The sequence below is a fragment of the Protomyctophum bolini genome (assembly GCF_963924005.1).
Source record: "Protomyctophum bolini genome assembly, chromosome: 4".
NCBI classification, from domain to species: domain Eukaryota; kingdom Metazoa; phylum Chordata; class Actinopteri; order Myctophiformes; family Myctophidae; genus Protomyctophum; species Protomyctophum bolini.
In genome coordinates, this window is record NC_137865.1 from 16,920,802 (window position 1) to 16,947,030 (window position 26,229).

General features: G+C 46.2%; 1 protein-coding gene across 1 annotated transcript in view; it reads left to right on the plus strand.

The window, feature by feature from the left end:
* Positions 1 to 26,229, plus strand: part of plxnb2b (plexin b2b) — a 204,363-nt gene that overhangs the window by 27,353 nt on the left and 150,781 nt on the right. Inside the window, exon 2 of the mRNA XM_080761560.1 lies at positions 2,735 to 2,913. The gene's annotated coding sequence lies outside the window, so the exon portion shown is untranslated. The remainder of the gene's footprint in view (positions 1 to 2,734; positions 2,914 to 26,229) is intronic.

Here is a 26,229-nt window from a genome sequence, read left to right on the forward strand (position 1 = left end):
CCCCCCCCACTCCCCCCCCTCCCGCCACTTTACCCTCCCAGCTCTCTCTTCTTTTTTCACTCTCCCTGCATGGCTCATTATGGCTGATCCCCACCTGCCCAGTCGGGGAATTCTCTTCCCCTATGCTAACACACACACACACACACACACACACACACACACACACACACACACACACTCAGCACTTTATTTTTGTCTGAGCCGCCTGTCGCTTGGCTGGTTAACGTGCGCTATCTGCTATGAAACAGCTTTTGCTAATGCTGTTTGGCCAAGGACTGGAAACAATGGTCTCCGACTGGGTTTTTATACAAGCGGTCCGGTTTCCCCCCATCTCTGTCCTGGCTGTCGAGAACATCATTATTCATAACGCTCCCGGACCCCCTTCAGCCTGCCTCCTTTTCACAGGTCTGACCGCACCAACCCTCCTAGCGTCCCTATCTGGGCAGTCAACTATAATAGGCCAACATTCAGCCACAGTACAATGGGTTTACATTCTGCACACCATAATGGTTGTAGATGACGGCCATTTTCACTGAATGGTCACTTATTACATTCAGTGAAAATGGCAGATCTTCAAACGTTATGGTGTGAGCTTGTCGACTGGCTGTTTTCTAGGGGTGCAGACTGCAGTACTTAGTTTAGACAGTTTTTGGTTTAGTCATTGGTTAGACCAGTCATTAGTCCTACAACTACAACCTATCTCAAACCCTCACCCTCACCCTAACCTCCCACGGGGCAGCACACCTAAACCTAACCTTAACACCCATGTCTAACCAATGACTATAGTCTAAACTAAGTATGCACCCCGGTAGGCCTGTCAGAGGGGTGAAGCGTCAATATAGGATTTAGGTGGTTATCCACTTAAGCTATACGTCTCCCAAGGGTCTATACTCGTTTCCCTTCTTTTGTCCCTGCGCTAAATGTCTTCGATCTACAAGCTCATAACATGTCGTCGTGAGCTTTCTGATTGTTATCCTATTTCAGCCAATGTTTTCCTACTATGCCATGCCCAGCTAATTGGGACGCTAAGGTTAATATTATACTCTAGCCCCGAACCAAGGTTCTCCCCAACCTCGGTCGCCAACGCCTTCGCATCACGGACGGCACCCCTTTTCCAAGCTGCATCTTCCCATCACACTAATCGTGTCGTTGCCTGTTGCCCCCACTCAGCCCCATGCAGCCTGGGGCGGGGGCTTGTGTTGCATTGTGGGGATAATAATGGATGTGGCCGGCTGCAGCCTCTCGGCAGCGGCGGCATTATCAGAGGAGTTATCTAAGTGGCCCGTGATGAATGGCTGGGAGCTGCGTGTCTCCACCGATCAATAAGCCACTAGCACCCAGATGAGGTGGCTGGGGAGGGGAGGGGGGATGGAGGCCCCACCTCCCCCTCCACCCATAATATATCTCCGCTTCATAATCTCTCACTATATGTGTTTGTGAACTTTTTTCCACCGGCCGAATTGGACCATTGATCTTTTACCCGGGCTTGTTTTAAATAAAAGTGCCGGGGTTTCTTCTCTCCGCCCGAGCGTTGCAGGGTTTGTCTCGATGAGCGGAGATTGCTACACTTTATGGCGGCCACGCGGCCCACAGGCACTACTTTAGCCTTGATCGAAGCCATGGCCGTAATTGGAGATGTAGTGCAGAGAGCGAGGGGGGAGGAGGGTTGGAGATGAAACCCACACATTTCATACACGCACATGTACAGTACATATACAACCCCACCCCCCAGGCATGTCTGATGTAAGGCAAGGTCCCGTGTGGATATGCACAGTAGATGTGCAGGGATGCATTACATGTAAGCTTGGATGAACATACTCTTTAACCACTTAAGCCCTATATCTTACCTCAAATGTATTCAGAAATGGCAAGAAATATAATGACCTATACAAGCTTGCAGATGGCAATTTTTGCCGCTGACATGCCGAAAATAGGAATGGACTCATTTAGGTACAGTATTACACCCCCAGAGTGAAATGACACCATGGAGTTTATTGTGCTCTCTCGCTGTTGGACCTCGCTGAACACCCCCCCCCCCCAATTGATATGTAATGTTTCCTACTCTTTCTAGTTCTCCTTTTATTTTTTGGTCTGTTTTGAAAATGCAACACGCTGCAGGAGGTCTCCCCAGACCACCGAAGCGAAAAGCCTTTGTATTCCTCTCGGTGGGTGGGCCGTTGTGCCATAGGTGCTGTATTTTTTCCCAGTCTTCTTTTTGATCCGTTTCCTAGCCGCGCACGCCCAGCTCAGTCAGCGAGGGATTTGCGATGAAAAGAAAAGACATGGAAATCCCTCTCCCTCTCTCTCCTCCTGGAGGTATCTTTCTCTGCTACTTCTCTCTCTTCTCCTCTTCCCTCATCTCTTGCACCCTGCCCCCCCACAGCTCTGATCTCTCTTCTGATCTCTCTTTGTCTGGTGTCAGGGAGAAGCATCGGCTCCGCCTGGTAATTGCGTGGCTGCCAGCCACCACACCTGTTGCTGTCAATCGAACTGCAAAGTGATGGATGCTGTGTGTGTGTGTGTGTGTGTGTGTGTCGGACAGTGTGTAATAGGCACATGAGACAACGTGTGCAACGTTTTTTTAATCCGTTTTTTATCCAGATGTATACTTGTGCATGTATACCTGTGTGTGTACCTGTGTGTTTCTCTCTGTGTGTGCGTGAGTATAGTGAGTACCATACATCTGTCTGGCAATGACCTCTTTTCCTCCCTCGCCCTCTCTCTCCTGGTTCAGAGCGCGGGCCCTTTAATGACGCTGGGGGCCAGCGCCAGTGTGCGGCTAATTGGCCAAGTTTGCCCGCGGATCCAGCTGCCTGTGATTGAAGTGTCCGGCGAGGCCCCGCTGTGTTGCCGCCGCCGCGCCCATCTCGGTTCCACTCCAGCAGCCAAGACGCTCCCGCCTGCCTCTCCCTAGTGAGTACCACTGTCTCTCTCTCTCTCTCTCTCTCTCTCATTTTGTTTTCAGTTTGCTGTTCTCTTGTTACTATATTTCCACTATGTAAAGAGCCTTATGCCTCACAATCCCGCAATTCAGAGCAGTATTTCTTTTTCTTGCCTCACCAATTCGGCATGTCCTTTGGCATGTGTTTTCATACAGAGTCTTATCTTTTGTTTGTCTTTGCTCTCTCTCTCTCTCTCTCTCTCTCTCTCTCTCTCTCTCTCTCTCTATTTGTCCATTTCCTAGCCTGTCATTCTTTCACTTTTTTCTTTGGCTTGTGCCACCTTCCCTCTCACACTCCTCTCCTTCTCCTCTCTCGCCACGGTGTGATTTGAGCAATTTCCACGGCCCCCCGCTGGCTATAGGGCCCAGGAAAATCCAAACCCCTATCACTCTTGCGGTGGGGCTGACAAGCTGTACCACACAGTTCTGGGTTAACAGGAGGGGAGGTGGAGAGACTGGGACCAGGGGCATCTTTAATTAGCTGTGCTCCTGTTTTTGCTCGTTAAAAGCAGTACTGGCACCCATTGTTTGGCTGTCACTTCTAGAGGTAGCGAGTGGCAATGCTCAGGGGAGAGAAGAAGCTGCATGGGCTCCTACCTGGTAGATAGATGACCTGTCTCACCTGGGAGATACACTCCCCTTTCTATTTCCTCATGCCACACCAATAAGTACCCATTTTGTCATTGTGCTCAAAGCAATGAAACGGGTCTGGCCATTGAGCAGATAAGGTGGTTCTGGCAGGAAACAATAGTCCAATTATAGGTCAACTCAAGTTGGCATACACTCAGCAAGGGTAACATATTTTCTGTCAAAACTTTTATCCATAGAAAGGTTCCTAGACTTGTAAAGCGTTATAAATTGTTAAATTTGCCACAAGCTCACAAAGTGAAGATCCCCATAGCAATTACATTTCTATTTCTATACAGACAGCTGTTGTTGACTTCTGAAATTCATTACAGGTTACACTGTTGGGGGGGGGGGGGGGGGGGGCGGGGACTACAGTACTCATTATTCAGTATTTTGATTCTGATTAATGAGGTATGTTGGCATGGAAGATGTGTCAGTGTCCAGGTGCAGGACAACAGAACAGGTGCATCAACACAACTAGAATAATAAGGTATGCACACTGGTAATAGTCCAGTTAAGTCAATTATTGCCGATTCACCGCAGCTTGGGCAAGCTTGATCTCACTTACTTTTCCTGTTCCTGAAGAATATCATCTTGACCGAAACGTTGATTTGGCGTGGAGCACATTGTGCATCCCTCATTATTTTTGTTTGGATTTGGGCCCACTGTTCATCCTCCTCCTGTTTTCCGGGCTGTCTTCTTTGAAAAGCCAAAGTCACCACAAAACAAACAAGTCTTGTGTGTTCTAGGGCTGGGTGCAATAACCGCCATACCGCGGGTGTGTAAGGCATATCGCGGTTTGAGTTCATAACAGCGATCATTATTATTATTCTTTTTTTTATCCCACAATTTTGTATCCCATTTTTTCCACCCGGTGGCAATTGTCTAAGCTGTAATCTGGGCACTACTCTCCCTCTGCCAACCTGGGAAGAGTCCCGAACTGAGCTCATGCTTCCTTCAATGCATGAGGAGTGACCGTGGCCCTTATATTATGATTATAACTATTATTATATATTTTTTTTTATTTCATTCAAAACATTTTTTTCAGGTATTGCTCAATACTGCCATACCGTCAGTAAACAGTGATTCATTACTGCATTAACAAAATAATCCATACCGCCCCTGCCCTGCCGTGTTCGTTACCAAAAAAAACCTGCGAAGGGCTTCTCCATCTTCTTGTTTTTCATAATCAGCTGCACACTTAGGTTGGATGGTGCTCTGTGCTCCACTTTGCAACACAAACATTTGTCCGCCTGCCCTCTCTCTGCTGGTGTAGCCACTATAAGCCACTATACACAATGTAGGCAGAATGTAGGCTACCCCGGCATGCTGTTCAAGCCTGCACCGAGGGCTGGAAAATGTGGGCGGATTGCAGGTTCAGATCCAAAACACAACACATTCATATGGCTTTTTTCCCCACTCTCTCTCTCTCTCTCTCTCTTGCAACTTTATGTTTTGTGTATCTCTCGCTCCGTGTTCCTTTTTTTCTTTCCTTTTTCTTTGCCTTGCGTCCCAGAAGACAGTGTAAATGTCATGGTAATGACATGCTTTTTTCGGCTTTCCACGAGGATTAGAAGGTGTCAGTCATCTCTCCTCATGAGTCTTTTCATTGGCAGAACAAATGGGTACTTTGGGGATAAATGAATTGGGACGCATGAGGGTGAACAAAGGGTCTTCTCTTTGGCAAGTGTTTGTTTTATGGTGGTTCATCGGTTGTGATGTATGCCATCCTTCCTTCAGTTAGGTGGAACTGTCATGCAGCCCCACTTGCATCCATATTGATTTGTGGCTTGTGGACCACTGGTTCAAATAACAATAAGGAAGCAAGCCCAAATAAGCAACTACACAAAATCGCTTATAATGAGCAGACATCACAAGACTCAATGATTTGCACAGAGGTACAGCTCCATACAAAAGGATGCTAAATTTACCAAAATAATTACAAATATACCCTATAGCTTGATTCCATTTGTGGTCCTGTGTGTATTCAATTAATCGAAACATTTAAAGACAAACAATAATATACACCTCCCAATGTATGAATGAATGAACCATTGTAAAGTGTTTTGAGCACTTGGAAAAGCGCTATAAAAATGCAATTCATCATACAATATTTAAATACATTATATAAACGAGTAATTGAAAAGAAAAATATGCAGAAGGAGTGCATTCTCCGGCAGCGGCAATTAGACACGGCGCTGCCGCTCCACACGCCGCAACTGCCGGTAAACAGGGGAGAGGGGCGGCATCTGCCAGGAAAAGGTGCACTCCACTGCCGCTCGCTCCCGCGGCAGTGCGATGGTCCGACATACGTTGCGTCATGCAGGTTAGGGTTAGGGTTTGGGGTAGGGTGTCGGACTGATTCCGCCGAGAAACACTGCCGCGGACAATCCGTGGCTGATGCCGCTGCTGGAAAATGCACTCGCTCTCCCTCAAAATATGTACCGACGTGCCCAAAATACAACCGGGTTGAAAGTTCTACCCTATTCTAAAGGGAAACTGGGTGTCAAATACTTTTTCAAGCAGCCTCCACGTTCGTTCAGAGCGTTGCTCAAGGCGTTGGCCTAAGTGTGACACTTTTGAAGTCGGTTCAGGTTCATCAAGTGGGGAGAAAGCTGTCCAACATCAAAGGTCTTCTTTATGACTCAGAATTTAAGATTGCATCCAGTAAGATGAGAGTGAATAATTCACACTAAATCAAAGTGACGATCCCTGTGATCTGTGGAAACTAGAGTGAAAACGGCACAATGGTTCGTCAAAGATGAGGAGAGGAGACAACGAGCCAATGGAATATGCCACCATTGTAATCTGAAGCAAACTGCAGGGCTATGAGGCTATCATAAGCACAGACATTTTATGTGTATTATTCACAACATACTTTGCCTGTTTGTCCGCTTATCTCATTTGGATTATAAACTGCAGACTATATATTTCCTCGCAGGCACTAAATGTATAATTCAGTTCCAAGCATAAAAAATTAATCAACACCAAAGCAAGGTATTGCGTTGAGCATTTGAGCATTTGTAAAACTGTTAAGGCGAGGAAAAGCTGGATGTGCTTTCCCCCTCCAGCAGATCTACCTGCCGTGTGATTAGCTCAGTGGTTTTCAAAGTTTTGGTGCCCAAGGCTTCAGGCACACCACTGGGCATGACAAAATCTCAAGGCACGCCTATAACGAAAATAGCCAGTGAGTCTACTTGTAAATCTGCTTTTTGTGGCATGCTCGAAATAGGGACGGTGGTTGAAAATGGTTAAGATATATTTGTTACTGTGTGGGAAAAAATGGGTTACAAAAATTGTGGGATGAACATAAAAAAAAGAAAAAATAAGATATTTGTTAGGGTAGAATATTCCTCTGTATTGGTGGTCTCACATAGACAGACAACCAGAGGTCTTTGCCTACCGATACCTCTGGTATCTAAATTCAATGGGGCTCAAATTGGGTGAAAACTTTTAGTAAATTATAACATGATTTATTTTATTTTATTTTATTTATTTATTTGACAGGGACAATGCTCATTAATCAACATTTCAGTTTTCACTTCAATGTAAATGTTCCAGAGTAAGCCATAAGCTAATTTACATCTGTAGTCCCTGAGCAGGCTCTTAAAAATGGTAGTAAAACTAAACGTACAATGACACATACTGTACAGTACAATACAATGCAATACAATACAGATAAAAGAAAGACAGACTGTATAGTGTGCCAGCACACAACACCATGCGTTGGTGCCATGTGTGCATATGTGCAAGCACCCAACACTATATCCATACAAAAAACACAATACAATACAGTACAATACAGGAACAGATCAACATGGTACAGCTGCAGGGGACAGACTGCAACTGCAAAGTGAAGTGAAAAATTACACCGGTGATGAATACTAATTAGTGCTGATAGTTACTCATGATTACTGATTTGATTTGTTTTTAGCCACCTCTTCAGGTTAAATTTGAAGGTCAAATAGTTGGAGGTCTCTTTTACTTCTGTAGGGAGACTATTTTCAGTCAGATGGGAGACTAGTGAGACTACTGTATTGGGATATGAGTACGCACAAAATAATAATATAGTAAATTAATTAAGACCTATACATATTCACACATTTTGCATATTTGTAGGCCTATAATAGCCGTCCCTACTGTATTAATGCGAAAATAATGTTTGGTTGCCAAACACCTGGATGTGTCTCAGGGCTGTGCCACTATATTAGATCAATCAACACAGTGTGATGTGGACAATGTATAAATATTGATATGCAGTTTGTTTAGCATCCACGCTAAATTGATACATACACATTATTATGCGCTTCTTCACACAGAAGTTTTTCATCACTTGAATCTGTTTTTCCATCATATGCAGATATGATGGATAGGCATATAATCAGCATATAATCAGCGTGGAATTATGTGCATGTGTACCATTGTTTATGTTTATACCTTTTTAAATGGTTAGAAAGTTTCATATAAATAACATAATAATACCCTATACATTTCCAGGACTAATTCATGTAGATAAGATGTAAATTCACAGATTGTGAAATCTAAACATCAGTTGAGGAGGTACAGTAGAAAGCAAATGACAAGGATATGGCAGCCAGAAGCGGCAAACTAAAATCTAAAGAGTGTGGGAGTAATTGGCTCGTACTGTAAATATTTATGCTATAGCGTTGTTTCAGAGCAACACAGAACTTCAGGGACTTCAAAGGGAGGTCAAAAAGTGAATAAGTGCCCACTAGGCAAGTTTGACAGCCACTAGAGGAGAGGAGCGGGCTGATAAACACTATGCGTATCACTATAAGAATACGTGTATGGATTATGAGCTTTCTGCCTCCGGTGTGCCGTTGTTGTTGTTGTTGTGAATTGTGATTACGGCTGCTGTCCATCTGGTCTCTCTTTCTCTCTCTCTCTCTCTCTCTCTCTCTCTCTCTCTCTCTCTCTCTCTCTCTCTCCCTCTCTCAATTTCACCCAGACACGGTCAAAGCAGATGGCCGCCCACCCTAGAGGCTGGTTCTACTAGAAGTTTGTTCGGGGGAGTTGTTCTGTCGCCAAATGCTTGCTATGGAAATCGTATTAAATTCCTACTGCAGCGCTCTCCCCACTGGACCAGCGCATGACTGGTACCCTGGTCCACTGGACCAGCGCGTGACTGGTACCCTGGTCCACTGGACCAGCGCGTGACTGGTACCCTGGTCCACTGGACCAGCGCGTGACTGGTACCCTGGTCCACTGGACCAGCACGTGACTGGTACCCTGGTCCACTGGACCAGCGCGTGACTGGTACCCTGGTCTAAACAGTTAGCCGCCCGTATAGCATCTTCACCAATGTCCAGGAAGACGGAGATGCCCAGATGTTTCTGTGAGAAATGTATCGGCACATTCATTCATATTGATTTGCATTGTAGGGAAAAGATGCATTGAGCCGAAGAGAAATTTAAACTTCATGTAAAAATGATGGGCAATACAGTATTGAATTTGTATCTGATCATGACCAGAACACGGCCAATTTAAAATGCACACGCATTCATGTTTCTATGAAATTCTATTGGAGAATACCTCGTTGAAGCTCTCCTTTGTCAATCTCCATGAACAACTGGGGATATGTCAAGGTTCTACTGTACTTTCGCTTTCAGTAATATTCAACATAATTTCTAATGTCTAATGTCTTCCTAACGACACTGATCATCTTTGTACAGTAGATTCTTGCTCAACATTGATAAAGCACTTTAAACGTCTGGCCATTGTGGTACCCGGTGCTGGGCTTACACTATGGCCAAAACCTTCTATAATTATAGAACTATTATACATTCTATCACAATCTAGAAGTCTTACTGAACAGAAGTTGCACCCATTTCAGTAATGAGTTCTTGGGGATGTCATGTAATTTGACGGTCCAATTGTAGTCCATGGTAGTATCACAATAGCATTTTAAATTAAACACGCTGGCACGCACGCACACACATAATATTCCTCACTTTGTCAGATTTGTGTCAGATTTATTATTTTGTTATCAGTAAAAGCCACAAACCGCTTAGCAGCAGGCATACACACGTGTCACCTTTTTGGTAAAACATCTCCATTGTGAACCAGAAAGGCATGCACAATAGGTGCACATCTGAGGAAAATTGTTTTTGCAAAAGGGGCTATACTCAAAGACTGATGCATGCTGCCTAGTCAGGCAAGCGAAAGAGCAGTGCCCAGAGCAGTGGTTCTCAAAGTCGGGTCCGCTGGTCCCAGGGCTCCTTGAGGGGGTTCCAGCGGGTCCGCAGCTAAATTATTGATAGTTTAGGGACCAAATGGGGCATCTCCTTTCACACTGTGTGAAATGGTGGCCATTTTATGGTGCCACAGATACAAAACCCATGAATTCTTTCCCATACAGATTTCCGGAAATATTTATATAAATTAAATTTATTTTGAGCCTGACAGTCGGTGTGTTGAGGGGCTATATTTGCGGTTTTCTAATATTTATGTTGTGTACCAGTGAGACACTCTGAGGGCGAGAAGTGACCTCACCCTAAAGGGTGAGGTCACGTGCACGCATCCCAGCCTGGGTGACGGCAGACTGCTGGGCGAGCGCTGGTGCTTTGGCATGGGGGGTCAGATCAATTATGGAAAGAAAACCCATATGGAATGAATTATGTACTGGCCATATTTGGAGCGTGTCTTGAGTGTACAGGGTTTGATGAGGTGAGATCAACATGGAATGTCAGGTCGGCTCCATATATGGAGATCTAAGGGTGGCAGCAGGGGCAGTGTCTTGAGTGTACAGGGTTTGATGTGTACATCAAATGTTTGATGGTCATGGATTGCTTGGTTCCAGGCTTAACATAATGTATATAAATATTGTTTAAAATCGCTATGGGAAAAAATCATGGTTTTCTATTTGTGGTACCACAAAATGGCTGCCAATATAAAATCTGACCCCCCGGCCCGGACTTTGGACATGGATAACAAACATCCTGGGCCTATACTCAAAGCAAATGCTGTGCGTGTTTGGATGTGTGCTAAATCGGCTCTCAACAAAATCAGCTCCTCATGTTTACAATCATCAAAATGAGCAATTTAGCAGAGAATGTTGGATTGGTAGTGAGTGGATCACGTGGATACAGGCAGGGATTAAATGCAGCTGGAGCTGCTCATGGCTGAAATTGGAGCTTGAAATTGAGGTTAAACATTGTAAAACCGACATGCACGTGCAATGAAAGTCTATGATGTCATAATGACACAGTGTAGCTTAGCCAGCAGCCTTCTACCTACAGAGACAGGATACTGTTCACTGTTGGTGCTCAAAGTGGGATCCGGGGACTGGGGGACCGGGGACAGCACTGCCATATTGTAACTATGCTATTTTCGAGAATATTTTTAAAATATAGATTTTTTTTTTTTAACTTTAAGTATTTGTTCCTGGCACAAAACCTACCTTCACCCTGCTCATCGTTCTTCTCACACTTATTAAGCCCTATTTTATGCGTTGTTGCATCGAGTGTGGTGAAAATATCCGATTGTAGACTAAAACAATCTTGTGTAGTGGGGGCGACTGTGGCTCAGGAGGTAGAGCAGGTCATCCAATGATCCATGGGTCGGCGGTTCGAATCCCGGCTCCTCCTGTCTACATGTCGAAGTGTCCTTGGGCAAGACACTGAACCCCAAATTGCTACCGATGTGCAAAATAAACAAACGACAAACAAAAGTCTGCTCCGTTGTTGATCTGCTCCAGGGTCACTGGATAACAGAGTTATAGGAGTTTTTTTGTGTCTCAAATTTAGCTCAGTACATAAATTAAAATGTTTAGGCTTCAAAACTCTCTGGAGTCATCCCGCTCTGTACAGTATGTACAAAAAGTCCACTGATTTGTGACACATCCCACCTAGTGCCTGGAGTATGTATATCCTGACATAATTCCATCACGGTGGAAACGGTATAGCAAACTCTTTGCCGGTGTACAGATTTGTACCACCGCACAGTATATACAGTCATCCCAAATATGTTCTTTACACTCCTCATTCTTCACTCCCCACCGCTGTCAACCTCAGCATGATACTGCAGACCTCCAGTTTTCCATCACCCCCTGTGAATATCCAAGCTGTCGAGGCTGGCTGGGCTCCGTCTCTCTGTGCCAGGGCACTGTTGGAACAGATCCGGCCTCCGGGCCACGCACACCGCTCCCCTACCACCCCGGCAAACAAGGCCTTCCCTGCGCAACTGTCATCTAAATGCTAAGCGTTTTGGATCGCCGCTGCCTATCTATTTGTACACACTATATATCTATTGAGAAGAGAACGCACTTTCCCTTGCAGTGCTCAGGGAGCGTTACATGCTTTAACGCTCCCTGAGCATGTTTGTGCTGCTCTTGTATTTTGGTGAATGTGCGGTGAATGATCAACGTGAGAGAGAGACTTGGTGTGAATCAACAAGACGCATGTTTACAGAGCTCGGCATAGGCGATATGCATCGGTTAAATCAACAATGTCGTACTTGATTTCCCTACGTGAGGATCATGCCTTTTACTTTACTCTCTTGAGGCCTGTGAAATGACAGAGTTTAAATCATTGCAAGGGATCTTGAAATATGCATACCATTTAAAATATCAGGGCAGAAAATCTCTGCGCGCAACTTGATAGGCCCTGTGCGACGGTCTTTCCTTGTAAGGTGATGGCAGCGCCGGCTGTGTCATTATTTCTCCAAGGCAACACAAAGTGTTGTATTGGTTATCTTTCAGATGATTGTATAAGGCATGGCTGCCGAGTTAATCGGCCATCTGCACCCCAGGGGCTGAGAAATGAGGCCGTCAGGCTTTATGGGAACATAAGCTAAGCGGCCGGGGCCATCTTTTTAAGAGAAGTCTCGTTGAGAGACAGACTCCAGACTGGGGGGCTCTCCAACGGCTTCATGTCAGACCAGCAGACATACAAATCTCCACAGCGATCTGCCAAGTTTCTGCAGGATTCACTGAAGTAGGAATGGTAGAAGCCCCCCCTCCCCTCCCTTAAAAAAAAAACCCAGCCTTCCCCCACCTCTCCTACTCCCCAGCCGTCGCTGGATGCCGCTTGGCAGCAATGGGTGATGGGAAACATCTGTGAGTGGGTGAGTCGACTCGCCAGATAGAAACAGAGGAATTGTTTGTTGGCTTTTTTCAGCAGCATATTTTACTTTGGCAGCAGAAGAATCAATTACTCTAAAACAGATCTCCGCAGCAAAAAATGTATGAAATATGAATGTAGATTTGACATGATGCAAAAAATGTTTTTCCCCGCCGCAACCAGCACCGGGGCTTAGGCTTCAGAATTGATTCTGCCTTGTAACAGATAACTGAACAGGAGAGGTAGGTTGGGAATAAGGGACCATATAAAGCAACTTCCTGCACAACTAAATCACTTCCTGAATTGCCATGCAGGAAGCGAAGTTGGCCCCATGCCCCCATCTTTATGTTCCCTTCAGTGTTGCCAAGTCAGTCAGGGGGGGGGGGGGGGGGTTTATGTCTGATCATGCAACCTAGTATTTTGAGTCAGTTTTTGTAGACCTTGTTGCTTCTTTTTCTCGCAAAATCTGATCAACACGACATCTTATAAATTCCCTCCATGCCGACACTATCAGTAGGCAACAATTTAACTAGGAAACCTCCCAAGGACACGTGTGTGTGTGTGTGTGTGTGTGTGTGTGCGCCCATGTGTATGTGCATTGGCGTGGCTGTCGCGATTTATAAATAACGAAATGGAGCCAGTAATTGGTGGTTCTTGGTAATTGGGACCAAGCTGTCAGCTACTGAAGTCATCGGCTCAGTCTGATGCTGCTGCAAGCAAGGACAGTATAATTACTATTATCTGTGGGGGTTGTTGATACAACAATCCCAGTCTTACAGGGTTTATGTTTACTGACCCTCATTTTAAGGAGGGATTTAGGATATTTTCCAAGACTCTTTAGAATATTTATGTTCATATTTATGTTGGTAATCCCCCGTGGAGCAGACACCCAGCTCCATGCTCTGCCAGTAGGAGGCAAACCGGTCCGACTTAAAGAAAGATCTGCTCGTGACTCTGAGAAGGGCTTGTCCATATTTTCATTAGTCAAACAGTTTGACTCCCCCCAGTACCTCCCCCCTCCTACTCTCCATGCTAGCGGTGTGGCGCCCAACCATAAACGGCATTATCAACCATCTCAGTGGGTTTTCTAATGCCCCCGTAATCTTGTCATTTCATTCATGGATAGTCCGGGGTTATTCCGGGCCTGTGGCGTATCTGCCCGCCTGTCTCTGCTCCTCTGTGTGAGAGATTGGATTCCCTGCCTCCCCTCGCTACTCCATCTTTACACACACGCACACACACACACACACGTACGCACGCACACACGCGCGTGCACACAGTCTTCAGTTCAGTCTTCTCCTGTCAGATGCATGGGGTGTAAATGTGGATCCATAGGGGTATAGGGATGGCCGCTTCACTGTATAGGGGATCATCCCAGCTAGGAGACGATAGCTTGCCCTTTTTTGAATTGAAAGTCTGATCAGCCGCCGGGGGTACAAGCTGAGCGCTTTGCCCTCATGAGAAGAACATCAGCGATGCAATGCAATGGGCACAGTGAACGTACAGGTGCCTATAGCCACCCCTCCCTACACACAAAGTATCGCTGTTGTGGGACTGTTAATGTTTGTATGTGCAGAACGGTGGTTTGAGGTTCATTGGGTGAATGCCGGTGGCGTGCGGCGAGATCTGACGACGGGGAGGCAAAGGTAAAGAGAAACCGGAAAACTAGTTTGCCGTGCCCGGTAGCGCAGCGTGTAAATTAAACATGTGGCACCTAGATGCTTCAGGCCTGATGGACATTCAAGCATATTGCAGTCTCGCGAAAATGGCTTTTTAAGTAGGCTATTTATGGGGAAGATATTGTATTCATTTGATTATAATAAAACATCCATTACGCTCTGAGTGAACAGTGCAAGGAGGAGGCGGGGGAGAGCGCGAGGTAATAACAACCGAGCGCCCGGCCCCTTAATGAGCCAAGGAAAAGAATGGGCTCCTCTTAGATATCGGCTTTCCTTTTTGTCGGTGTGTGCAGATCGGGCGATACGGTTCACGGGGACTAATAAAGAAATATATCTGTTTTTATTGTGCCCCGGCGCGGCAAGAGTTATGTTTTAGAGCGAGTATAAGGAGCTAGAACACAGGCGTAAAATTATATTATGGCCCATTAGGTGGGGGGCCCGGGCTAAGCGTCGCCAGCAGTAACCGAGGACCGCGGAGGTAATGGGGCCGCGGCGTATTGTCTGTGATCCGCTCTCCCGCTTCCCACTGATTGAATCGTCTACATCACTGGCACTCCATCTCCCGGGGAACCAGCGTGGATACCGTAGGAGAGGTGATTTTGGTTGAAGACATCACTCTGTCAGGCGAGACACGGAGGGGGAGAGAGGGGGGAGGGGGGGGGGGGAGAGAGAGAGAGCGAGAGAGAGACTTATTCTGAAATGCGAAACAGGGAATGATGTGCAGACATCATAGCTGGATTGGCGTGCGTCGACTGCAAACAAAAGGTTGTGTTGCTGTTTTAAGCTCTGAATGGAAAGTGTCTCAGTCTACGGTATATGATCCTACGAGGCGCCACTCTGACAGAGAGAGAGAGAGAGAAACACAGAACATTGTGTGAGCTTCTTGTCTGGTTTTCCGACTCTGTGGAGCAGAGAAACGTTTTGTGTTCTCCTTCTGTAAAGTTTGATGTGGCGGTGTGTGTGTGTGTGTGTGTGTGTGTGTAGCCGCGAGGGATGCCTCCAGGCTTCAGGTTTGTGTTATCGGCTGACCTTGTATCTGCTCTCTCCGCTGTCCAGAGCTCCTGAGACCTGACCCCCCCCTGCACCCCTCCCTCCCCCCCAACCTTCCTCCAGGGTTAACCCCTGTGGACATCATCAAGGAACGGGATGGGAAATCATACTGAAGGCCTTGCTCTGTCTAACAAAGCCTTTAAAATGGTTCTCTGGGGGGCACAATCCTGTCCGCCATGGGGGAGGGAGGAGAGGGTTTAAGAGGTGGAGACTGTCACGGGGTGGTGCAAAACGTGGACATCATGAAGCCAGATAGGGAGCTCCTCTGCTGCTTTAGCCCCCCACCAGCTCCACCCCGCCCTTCCTCCAGTCATACTTCACCCCTCGAGTGTTGTTTTTGAATAGGCGAGGCTTTGTGTGCGCGACGGAACAGTTTGTCTGCTCTCCAGCATGGGGGCTCGGCAAGTAATATGAAACAAGCAGGCAAGGAATCCCAGGCATTCTGAATGGAACCAGATGTGAGCGTGTGTGTCTGTGCTCTGTTCAGTCTTGCTCATGTGCTCTTTCCAATGGCATGCCTAGCGCGTGCACGCATGTCGCACGCACACACGCACACACGCCCACTGCATAGCCTGTGGGCAGCCTGACTTTCATGGCAGAACAGCAGAACCAAATAGTATCATAAGAAAGCAGATGGAGCGTTTCACTGGAGCAGACAACTGCAGGGTTGTTTTCATATTTTCATAGTGGCCAGTCAGTGTCTTGAGATGAACTCTTGGGGGACTGGTAGATGAAAAAACATCCTGCGGCCAAGCCAAGCATATTCTTAATGGCCAGAATATATGTAATTAGCGGTATAGCTACTAGCTAGTAGCAGCACACTGACAAACAAAGTGATAGTTTAGCGCAGAGCTGTGATGTTTAGAGTAGTGATGATCCATTGGTTACACTAGAGAGTGGACATCACATGCTGTGGGGCAGTGTTGCTTTTGGCAGCACATTTAGATTTTAGTTTCAGTCATAGTCTCTTGAATAGTTTTCATTTAGTTCTAGTCACCTGGAATGTTTTTGTGTTTGGTCTAGTTTTAGTCGACTAAATATCATAAGATTTCAGTCGACTAAATCTACAGTTGATTTAGTCAAATCTGGTCACAAATTGTACAAATTTGACTCTGAGATGTAGTGGAGTGAAAGTAAAAGTATAAAGAATTAGATATACTCCAGTTAAGTAAAAGTATATGTATTTTTAACTTAAGTACAGAAAGTGTACTTTCCAGTTTCCACCACTGGAAAAACATGTAAAATGACACACATGCCTATAACACTAACTCTACAGGGACGAACATGTCATGAGTCATTTCCTCCAAGCCATCATGCCAGATATTTTATTATATGACCATATCGTTTCGGACAATTACGTGTGGCGGTTGGCTGCCTTCTGAGATTTACTCGCCAAACTGCAAATCTCCACTCTTTTGACTCTTGGTGAGTGTTAACGCTTTAGCCTATAATGTATACTTCATTGCAGGGTCAGTAAAGATAGCCAATCTACCACTTGTCACAATTTGAGCTTATAAACGGCTATATGTAAAATAAAATAAAACCTTAGCCTGATCCTGTTTTTGAGAGGTGCTAGCCCGGGAGCGTACCTATGTTCCTCAGGTTCTATGTTCCCCACCATGTAAAAAAGGTTATTTGTTCCCCTTTTAGAATAAACCTAAACCAGAAACCTAACCTAGTAATTTTAGTAATTCTAGTAAGACTAAAAGTATTTCAGCAACTTAGTCTTAGTGTTACTTTTAGTAGCAAATTCTGATTCAAGCTCTGCAGTCTTTGAACAATCCATTGCACTTATAGGCCTGCCTATAGGCTACTTAAACTATCTAGTCTTAGCCAACTAAAACTTAACACTGGCATAAAATAAAATAAAACATAATTGCTCTTCAACAAAGATGGCAAAAACAAACATTCTTTGTTCTGTACTTATACATACAATTGTATTGTACAAAACACTGAAGGTAAGTGGGGAACATAGAACCTGGGGAACGAACCTGGGGAACATAAGGATGACCCTGCTAGTCCCTCTGCATTAGCACTTCAAGACTAATGCTTGTACATGTTGCTGTATTGACCCCAACACCCGTGAGCTACACTAGAGAGACTTGTTGTTGTGTCTGACATGCTTTCACCACCACCACCACCACCACCCCTGGGTGGTCCTTGCATTTTGTCACTTTTGGTGATAGGGATGGCAATGGCAGCCTGTCTGTGTGTCTGTCTGCCCATCCATCTGTCCAACTCTATCGTTGCTGTTGGCCAGAAACCTCCTATCTCCATATTTTCATTTTTTATTTTTTTACATTCTGAATAATTAACGCCCTACTTGATCATACTACAGTGTCACACACAAGTATAAAAAATAGCAGATTTGCAGAGCTTGTAGATCTGCTACTCTTGACATTGTTTTTGGACGATATTTTGGATATTTCCACCCGACAGAGATGATATCTTGAATATGACCGTCTTGGAATTTTGCTGTGCACCTTCCCCAGGCGATGAATTAACCCTATTGATTTTAAAGTTCTCAAACTCTGCCCGAACGCGACCGGTACCGACCCGATGTTTTCAGGCCGGGCCCAAAAATGTGGCTAATTAGTCGGGCTGGGCCGAGCCTCGGGCTCAGTGATTTTCCGTGATTTTATTCCGTGATTTTTAATTTTTCTCCGTTTTTGTGTAATGTGTAGTAGGCTATAGCCTACAAGTATGTATTTATTATGAAGAGGGCTGCGCTATCGATTCACTTAATTGTGACAGGAGGAAGGAGTGGAGGCGGCAGGGGCTTGGCGCAGTGCTGGCATTTCAGACTCAGAGCGGCAGCACGCATACTGACTGCGCGCAGACATGAGCAGAGAGAAGTGAACGTGAGGTGGTTGTTTATACCGCTGGCTGGCCTCTGGTTTGCGGCGCACCAAATGAGCTTTAATTCATATGCTAAATGTTTTATAAAATCAATCGGATTATCACACGATAGCTGAAGCGTCAGGTTTTTGTCATGTTGCAGTTGCACTGAGCTATATCGTTAAACCCAGCTGGCTGCGATGAATAACCTAATCATTAGGCCTAAACAACGTCATATAGTCACCAACCGATCCAAAATTATTAATATTATAACCGCTGTTCCTCGGTGCGGCAGCATGCCTCGTTATATGTGCCCAATTTAAAATAACATAAGCTGTCGAGACATGCCATGAGCGGTGCATGGATGGTTTGTAAACTTTGTAGGCTATCATTTGGACACCGAACGGGGACGATACACCCATATTAGGCTAAACGTTCCACCTAAGATATTTCAAAAATCTAAAAGAACCCTTGGAGCAGCACAACCTCTGGAGGCCTTGTTTTGTTTGTTTGTTTGTTTGTTTTTCCCATTAAACAACCCTAATAGAAAGACCAGGCACAACCGAAACATGTCAGCCAGCTAACTCTTCCATCAGGTTCGTTGCAGCCCTGTTGCGTAAGTGGCGACCCTGGAGTCACGGATAAAACCGTTTTGGACGGCTCTGTCAACAACACATTAAAGCTATTCAAAATGTATTCCACCCCTAACTCGCATCTTGTTGGCAGAACTCTGCCATCAAAGGAAGTGGTGTTCATGGGCGAAGCATTGTGGAAGGAATGTATGTTCCTGCCTCTGTGTGTGTGTGTGTGTGTGTGTGTGTGTGTGTGTGTGTGTGCGCGTGTGTGTGTTTGTGCGTGCATGCCCGAACATGTACTTCTGTATCAGCCATCAGCACAGGAAATGAGCAGCCGTTTGCTTTGAAGTCCCGACAGACTTTTACACTGCTCCCGATATCTCTGGAGACACGAGGCAACAGACACCCTCCCCCACGTTGCTGCTCTCTCCACCCAATTTACCCCCGACACCCCACCCCCAAATCAGTGCCTTGCAGCCAGCTCCTTGTTAGGATGCAGAACAAGTGGCTATTAGCATAGGGTATGGGAGTGCCGGTTGCCACAGGGCACAAACTCTACCACCCTGCCTGTGCTGCGCTCAGCCTGAACAGGCTGAGAGGGCACGTGTAATTGCATTTCCTTCTCCCTGTGTAGAAAGTACAATTTAATATATGGTGAATATATTGTAACACCCTTGCCGCCCCATCCCTCTCTACACAATACACGCACATACTGTACACGCTGTTCCTTTTCGCCTCTCCCTGTTTCAATTCAATTGAAATGAAACGACAATATTATTGTTATTGTCACGGGACATGTTTACATTGCCAAAGCAAGTTTGGAATAAAAACGAAAATGAAATGTGTATGTTACAAGATTACAGGCCTGCTCGCATATAGAAATGTGTAAACGGAGCAATGAAATATATTATAGGCAAAATTGACTTACAAACCGTTTTTTTCCCCTTCTGCTGTAAAATATAAACAAGTAAAGGTAAAATAAGCACACAACTTAGTTTGTTTCTTTCTTTCTCAGTTTTTTCTTCCCCATGTCTCCTTGCCTTGCTGCTAACCTGCGTCCGTTTCCTTCCCCTCCCCTCCCTTCCCCTCCTCGCTTGTCTGAACATGTGGAGTGAGCTGACAAAATTAATTGGGTCACAGTTTAACAGCGTCCAGACTCCCATGTCTCTCCATGCATGCAGGAGGTGGTGGAGGTGCAGGTTGGAGCACGACGGACGACACCGCCGTATGGTTACACCATACTGGTGTTTCATGTTTCCAATGGAGTTCTTTTTTTTTGTCACAAGCTCTTGTTAATCAGGGCGGGAACCCCATTATGTTATACTTATAGCTATTGAAAAATAGCAGATATACAAGCTGATAGCGTGGCACTCGGTGCCGCGCTATGAGCTTGTGGATCTGCTTTGTTTTCCTTTTTTGTGAAAATGTGGCGCAAATCTTTGAATATATTCTTTCAGTGCGAACGTTTTTAACTCAAATCTTTGCCTCTGAGGGTGAGGCACTGGAACTACATATTTTCAGATGGGGGTCCGCAGCCAAATTCAAATAATTCTGGGGGTCCTCGGCGTGAAATAGTTTGAGAACCACTGACATCATTGGTTCAATGTTTCTGAAACCCACATACACACTATAGCAAGAGATTTATGCCCCGAGCCCCTGACAGACAGCAACGACTTTATATGTGCACACATGCATGCATTTCCTGTCTTGCACACAATATCTCATTTCTTCAGTGATTCATGCATTTACATAAGTCAGAGTTGTGTAGCAGTTGAGTTGGGTTGTTTGTGTGTGTGCGTGTACGTGTGCGTGTGCATGTGTGCATGCCAAAGAAGCAGGCCTGGGCAGGGAGTGGTTTAAATCTGGGTTACAAAATCCCTTGCCAGGCTTACAGCATGCGGTGATGCTAATAAGGCGTTTGCTCCAGTAATGGTGTGTTCAGCAAATGGAACTTCTTCAGAACTGCTGTCATGCTGGAGCGCCACACAGTTTACTCTCAAATAACAAACTAGCCCTCTAGCCAACACACTCTCACTCCCCAAAATGCATATCGTGACTTCTTGGGACAAATGTGACCAAATGCAGAGAGTTGCGAAGTCTGCTTCAGCCGATTCAGCACCGTTCAGGTTAACGGCCGAGCTACACCAGGCTTTTCAGCGAGCGTTTATACGCACACACAGGCACACGCACTTATAGGTCCAGTTCTATCTATAAGTGTGCGTAAGCGGGGCTCGCGTGTGTGCGTAAGCGTGCGCGAAAAGCCTGGTGTAGCTCGGCTGCCGATAGGGACAGAATTGTCACTCATATCCCCCCTATTTGCGTATTATGTCAATTTTCCCTTCATTGTCAATGCGTTTTACAAAACAAACAAGACAAACATTAAACCTGTGTATAGGAGGGGCTGGCGCCCCTCAAAAAAATTGTTTTACAAAAGTCGTCCTCCTGGTGGCGCTATAACAGGCCGTTCTGGAAAATTTGGGGCAAACCAGGTTAACGGTGCCGGGGACGGACGGACACACACACAGCTTCCAAGAATCTAAAGTTATTTTGGTGGAAAAGCGGCCAAAGTGTCCTTGAGCAAGACACTGAACCCCCTATAACTAGTGTGTGTTTGTTTGTGTGTGTGTGTGTGTGTGTGTGTGTGTGTGTGTGTGTGTGTGTGTGTGTGTGTGAATGGGTGTAATGTAAAAATCACTGTATAGATAAATGCACCGTTTACACCTCATCAGCTTTTTGTATTCAAACACACGTCTTGTGCGTCTAGACTGGATCTATAGGGCTCCATTTTCGTCACCGCTAAACCCCTTATCCCTAATAGGGCTCCATTTTCGTCACCGCTAAACCCCTTATCCCTAAACTTATTTGCCTTTAGAAAAACATTTTTGAATAGTTCAACTAGCCAATCTACGTTGTGAGCTTGTAGACTGGTCATTTCAACTATTCAAAAATGTCTAGCAAAATACAGTAGGCAAAGAAGTTTAGGGATAAGGGGTTTAGCGGTAACGAAAATGGAGCCCAAAGTCTCAAATGCTATACTGTTCGCAACGGTTGGTGTTTGACTCACAGGCTGTCTGCTCGGCTCTCTGGCTCCGTGGCTCTGTGACATGTCTCTCTGGCCTTCTCCCTCCGTCTCCCTCAGCCCCGCGCGGACATTCGCTCTGATTGATGACAGCTCTGGGGCTAATGGCACAGGACCAGGATTTGTGTCTGTGCTGTTTACGACTGTACCAGTGCCGGCTCATTGGGCTCTCTCTCTCTCTCCATCTCTCTCTCCCTCATGCCTATCTCTCTCTCTCTCTCATGCCTATCTCTCTCTCTCTCTCTCTCTCTCTGTCTCACGTTTCTTTCTCGCTCCGCCGTTCTCTCTACTTTCTTCTGGTCCTTGGGTGAGTGCATGGAGCAAAGGGTGCAGGTAAGCGACCGGACCGTTGCTCAGTGCTTGTCGCTCCCCAAACTCATTTGTCTTCATCCCCACCGCTTTCTGCCAGAAATACTGGGGGCGCGCTAGGCTCACCTCCAGACAAGGCCACCAGACCTCGACTCACCAGCCCTTAATCCGTCAAGAACACAGCCCAACACTTTCTCTGTATTTCCAATGTCTGCGTTCAGTCCACTTTCTCTCACTTTCATTCTCTCTCTCTCTCTCTCTCTCTCCCCCTGTGAGTGGATACCACTGACTAGGCCCAGGCCTCCAGATGCAGGGGGCCAGAACTGTGTTAATTAGCACCAGAGTCTGGAGACCCAAGGCATGTTATCGCCCACCACAATACTCTGTCTCGCTCTCTCTCTCCTCTTTTCCCTCGCTCTTACTCACACTCCCTTCCTCCCTCTGCGCTCTCTGTCTGTCTGTCTGTCTGTCTGTCTGTCTGTCTGTCTGTCTGTCTGTCTGTCTGTCTGTCTGTCTGTCTGTCTGTCTGTCTGTCTGTTTCTCTCTCTCTCTCTCTCTCTCTCTCTCTCTCTCTCTCTCTCTCTCTCTCTCTCCCTCTGTTCTCTGGAGGTTGCATCCATGCGACTCACATTGCCAGGTTCGTGAAGGATGCCTTTGCCAGCTGTCTCTTTCATGGACGGCTGCCAACGGTTTTGCCACATCTTCCACGCATTGTCATCGTCCCATTATTTCATTTAGGCCGGCGCCTCTGCTTTTCCCTTCTCTATGCGTAATATCGTGATATGGCATAATTGTTGTATTTTCCTGGCCGGCCTGTACTAAAGTGATGTCATTTTCTGCCTTTTCCCACTTTGTTAATATATAGTGATTATTTTATCAATAATCTCATCTCCACCAGGGGCAAGGGCGTATTACGTTTTTGTGAGACTATAGTTTTCACATCTTGTGAATTCATAATCAGACGCGAGACCCATGGTATTGGTGGTGGTGGGTTTGTGGTAAAGGGGGCCTTGTGCTGACACACACTGGCACAGCGGTGCCAAGGTCGGGCATGCAGGGCAGACAGCGTTGGCCCAGGTTGGCAGACGGTCTGTGCCTATGCCTGGGAGTAAACGCGGTGCCAACTCAACAGTCTGTGAGCAGGTTGTGTTGAGCACACAAACTAGACAGTCAGTCCGTTCTCCCCCTGATGGGGCGGCGCAGCACAGCCCGGAAGGCACAGACAGACACACACACACACACACACACACACACACAATGAGAGCTTCATACCCTCCCACACCATGCACACACACACACACACACACACACACACACACACACACACACACACACACACACACACACACACCCTCCTGGTGGACAATGAGAATCCAGATCGATCAACAGGCTTCTTGCTCGACCTTGTTCTCTTCTCCTTCCTCCACCCTGCGTGCCAAAGCCGCATATTTTCTCTGTGGAAGCAGGGTTTTTGGCTGCACGACATGCACAAAAAACTCCACCCATGATCGAGTTCCTCGCAGTATGGGGGTACAACCGTGGCACATTCTGTGTGCGTGCGTGCGCTGATGTGACTGTGACAGCTGTGCGCGAGTATAGTGTAGGTGAAAGAGCGAGGAGGCGTGCGGCTGCAAATGTGGACAGAAGAGAGAGAGAGAGATGAACGGTGAAAGTAAAGGTTGAGCAGTCAGAAATACTAATAATAATTTGTATAGCACCTTTAATGACATGAAATGCAGCTCAAAGTGCTTTACAGAGCAAAGGAGGAAAAAAAGAAAAGAAAAGCAAGGCATAAAACATTAAAATAATAGCAGTAATGCAATACAGTGAGGGCATGAAAGAAAAGGAATTTAAAAGATCAATTAAAAGCAAGAGTGTAGAAGTAGGTCTTGAGCTGTGCTTTATAAATGTACAGCCTCTGAAGAGTCTTCAGAGACTGCCTGGTGAGGAGATGGAATAATTAAAGCTGGCCTGATTTATACTTTGACATAAGACGTCGCACACATCTACAATCCCACAAGGTGCCTCGTGAGCTTGTAGATCGTCTTTTTCCGGCTCGCAACACCGGTGTACGATAGATTCTAAATTACGCATATAAAGCAATGAGACAGACAGACAGACAGACACGTGCCTGTGAGCTGATGTGTTTACTTTACATACAAGGCTGATGTGACCTCAAGAGAGAGTGCAAGCCTGCACAAAACATGCGGGAGTGGGAGGTCTTTCAATATACTGTATGTATATGACAGTGTGTGTGAGTGTGTATGTGTGTGTGCTCCACTGTTGTTTTCCTCCCCTGCGCGGGAAAGTGAATCTATTACGGCACACGCTGCGTGTGTGTGTGTGTGTGTGTGTGTGTGTGTGGTGTCTGTTAAATGCTGAGTGGTTCTGCCTCCCCTGCTGTGTGTGTGTGAGAGAGAGAGAGAGCTCTGCACTGCACTCCATTTGACCCTGGGCCCCCTCATTTGGGGGGGGGGGGGGGACTGCCGCCGAAGTGAGCCATGTGTAAAGCGGCTGCTTGCCAAATAAAGTCATGAAATCCCTTTTGGAGATGACACACACGCGCACACACACGCACTGTAAATTCACACACACGGTCGCACACACACATGCACACGCGCGCACAGACAGACAGACACATGCATACAAACGCATACACACTCCCGTCTCCCCCACACACACACCACACACACCAAATCAGCGACTCACTGTCGTCTCCGTAGCACTCCAGCTTCATAAATTGCGTTCACTTGGCCTTTTGCTTGTATCAATTACTGTGCTCTTGCACGCAGGGGTTTATGAAGGACACACTGGGAGTAGGGCTGGCTGTGGCTTTAAACCAGTTCCGTCGCAGAGCCATTTCCATATCATTAGCCGCGCTGGTCCCTCATTTGGCCACTGATAACAACACTGAGAACAGCCTGCTCTGTGTTCATCAGCCTATCACTCTGGTTTTATGCTCCTCCTCTGCTATTATATACTGGACTCTCTCTCTCTCTCTCTCTCTCTCTCTCTCTCTCTCTCTCTCTCTCTCTCTCTCTCTCTCTCCATCTTTCTCTCGAATGTATTCTCCGCACGTTGACGGTGAAGGGCCTTGGTGGAGTGCTGTGTGTTTTTTTTAATATACTCATGGATACCTGAATCCGATACCCATGTTAGTCATACGCTTTAAGGGCCGATTCACACTATGGTCCCGGGTGTGCACTCGGGACCACTTGGCAGATGTTGTGGTAGTGTGAATAATGCGCGCCGTTCCCGGGAGTGGATCGCCCAGCCGTCCCCGGGACCGCATGGGGGGGCGGGTCTCTGGACCGCTGAAGTGTATTCGGATACGGAGCGTTCCAATGTGAATGCATGCGTACCTAAAGAACGTGGCATAATCTCTAGTCGAAAAGCCAAGCGTCAGCAAAAACCCCACTAAAAACACACAGACGCTGCACGACACGTAACACTAGCGCATTTCTCAACGCCGCCCGCCTCCTGTTGAATCTGCGTATACGCAGTACGCACTGATCTACATGTGTGTCTCTTGGGCTTTGCTTGGCATAGTCTCCAAAGTAAAACAAAATAATAATAATGCTAAAGTAGAATCTATAGCAAACTAATCAAACACGACACTGGAGCACAGTGAATAGCAGGCAGGCTGACAGTGAAGTAGTATAATGTGTGTGTGTGTGTGTGTGTGTGTGTGTGTGCGCTAACACGATCGTTGTTTTCGGGCAGGAACCATTTACATATCCTAACTTGTGTTTTTCGTTAAATTACCGCCCTATTTGATCATGCTACAGCGGCACACGAAAGTAGTAAGTAGCCAATCCACAAGCTGGAAACGCGGCACAAATCGACATGTTTTGAGCTTGTAGATCTGCAACTTTAGCTGTTTTTGAATTTGAATCCTGAAAAGTAATATAGTTTTGGCTGAAAATGTGTCACCTATACCAGAAAATATGTTTATTAAAGAGTTGGAGAGACAGGGAGACTGTCACACATAAATGAACACTCTAATACAGCAATGATTAGGCCTACTATCAGATCATGTATCATGGTCGGA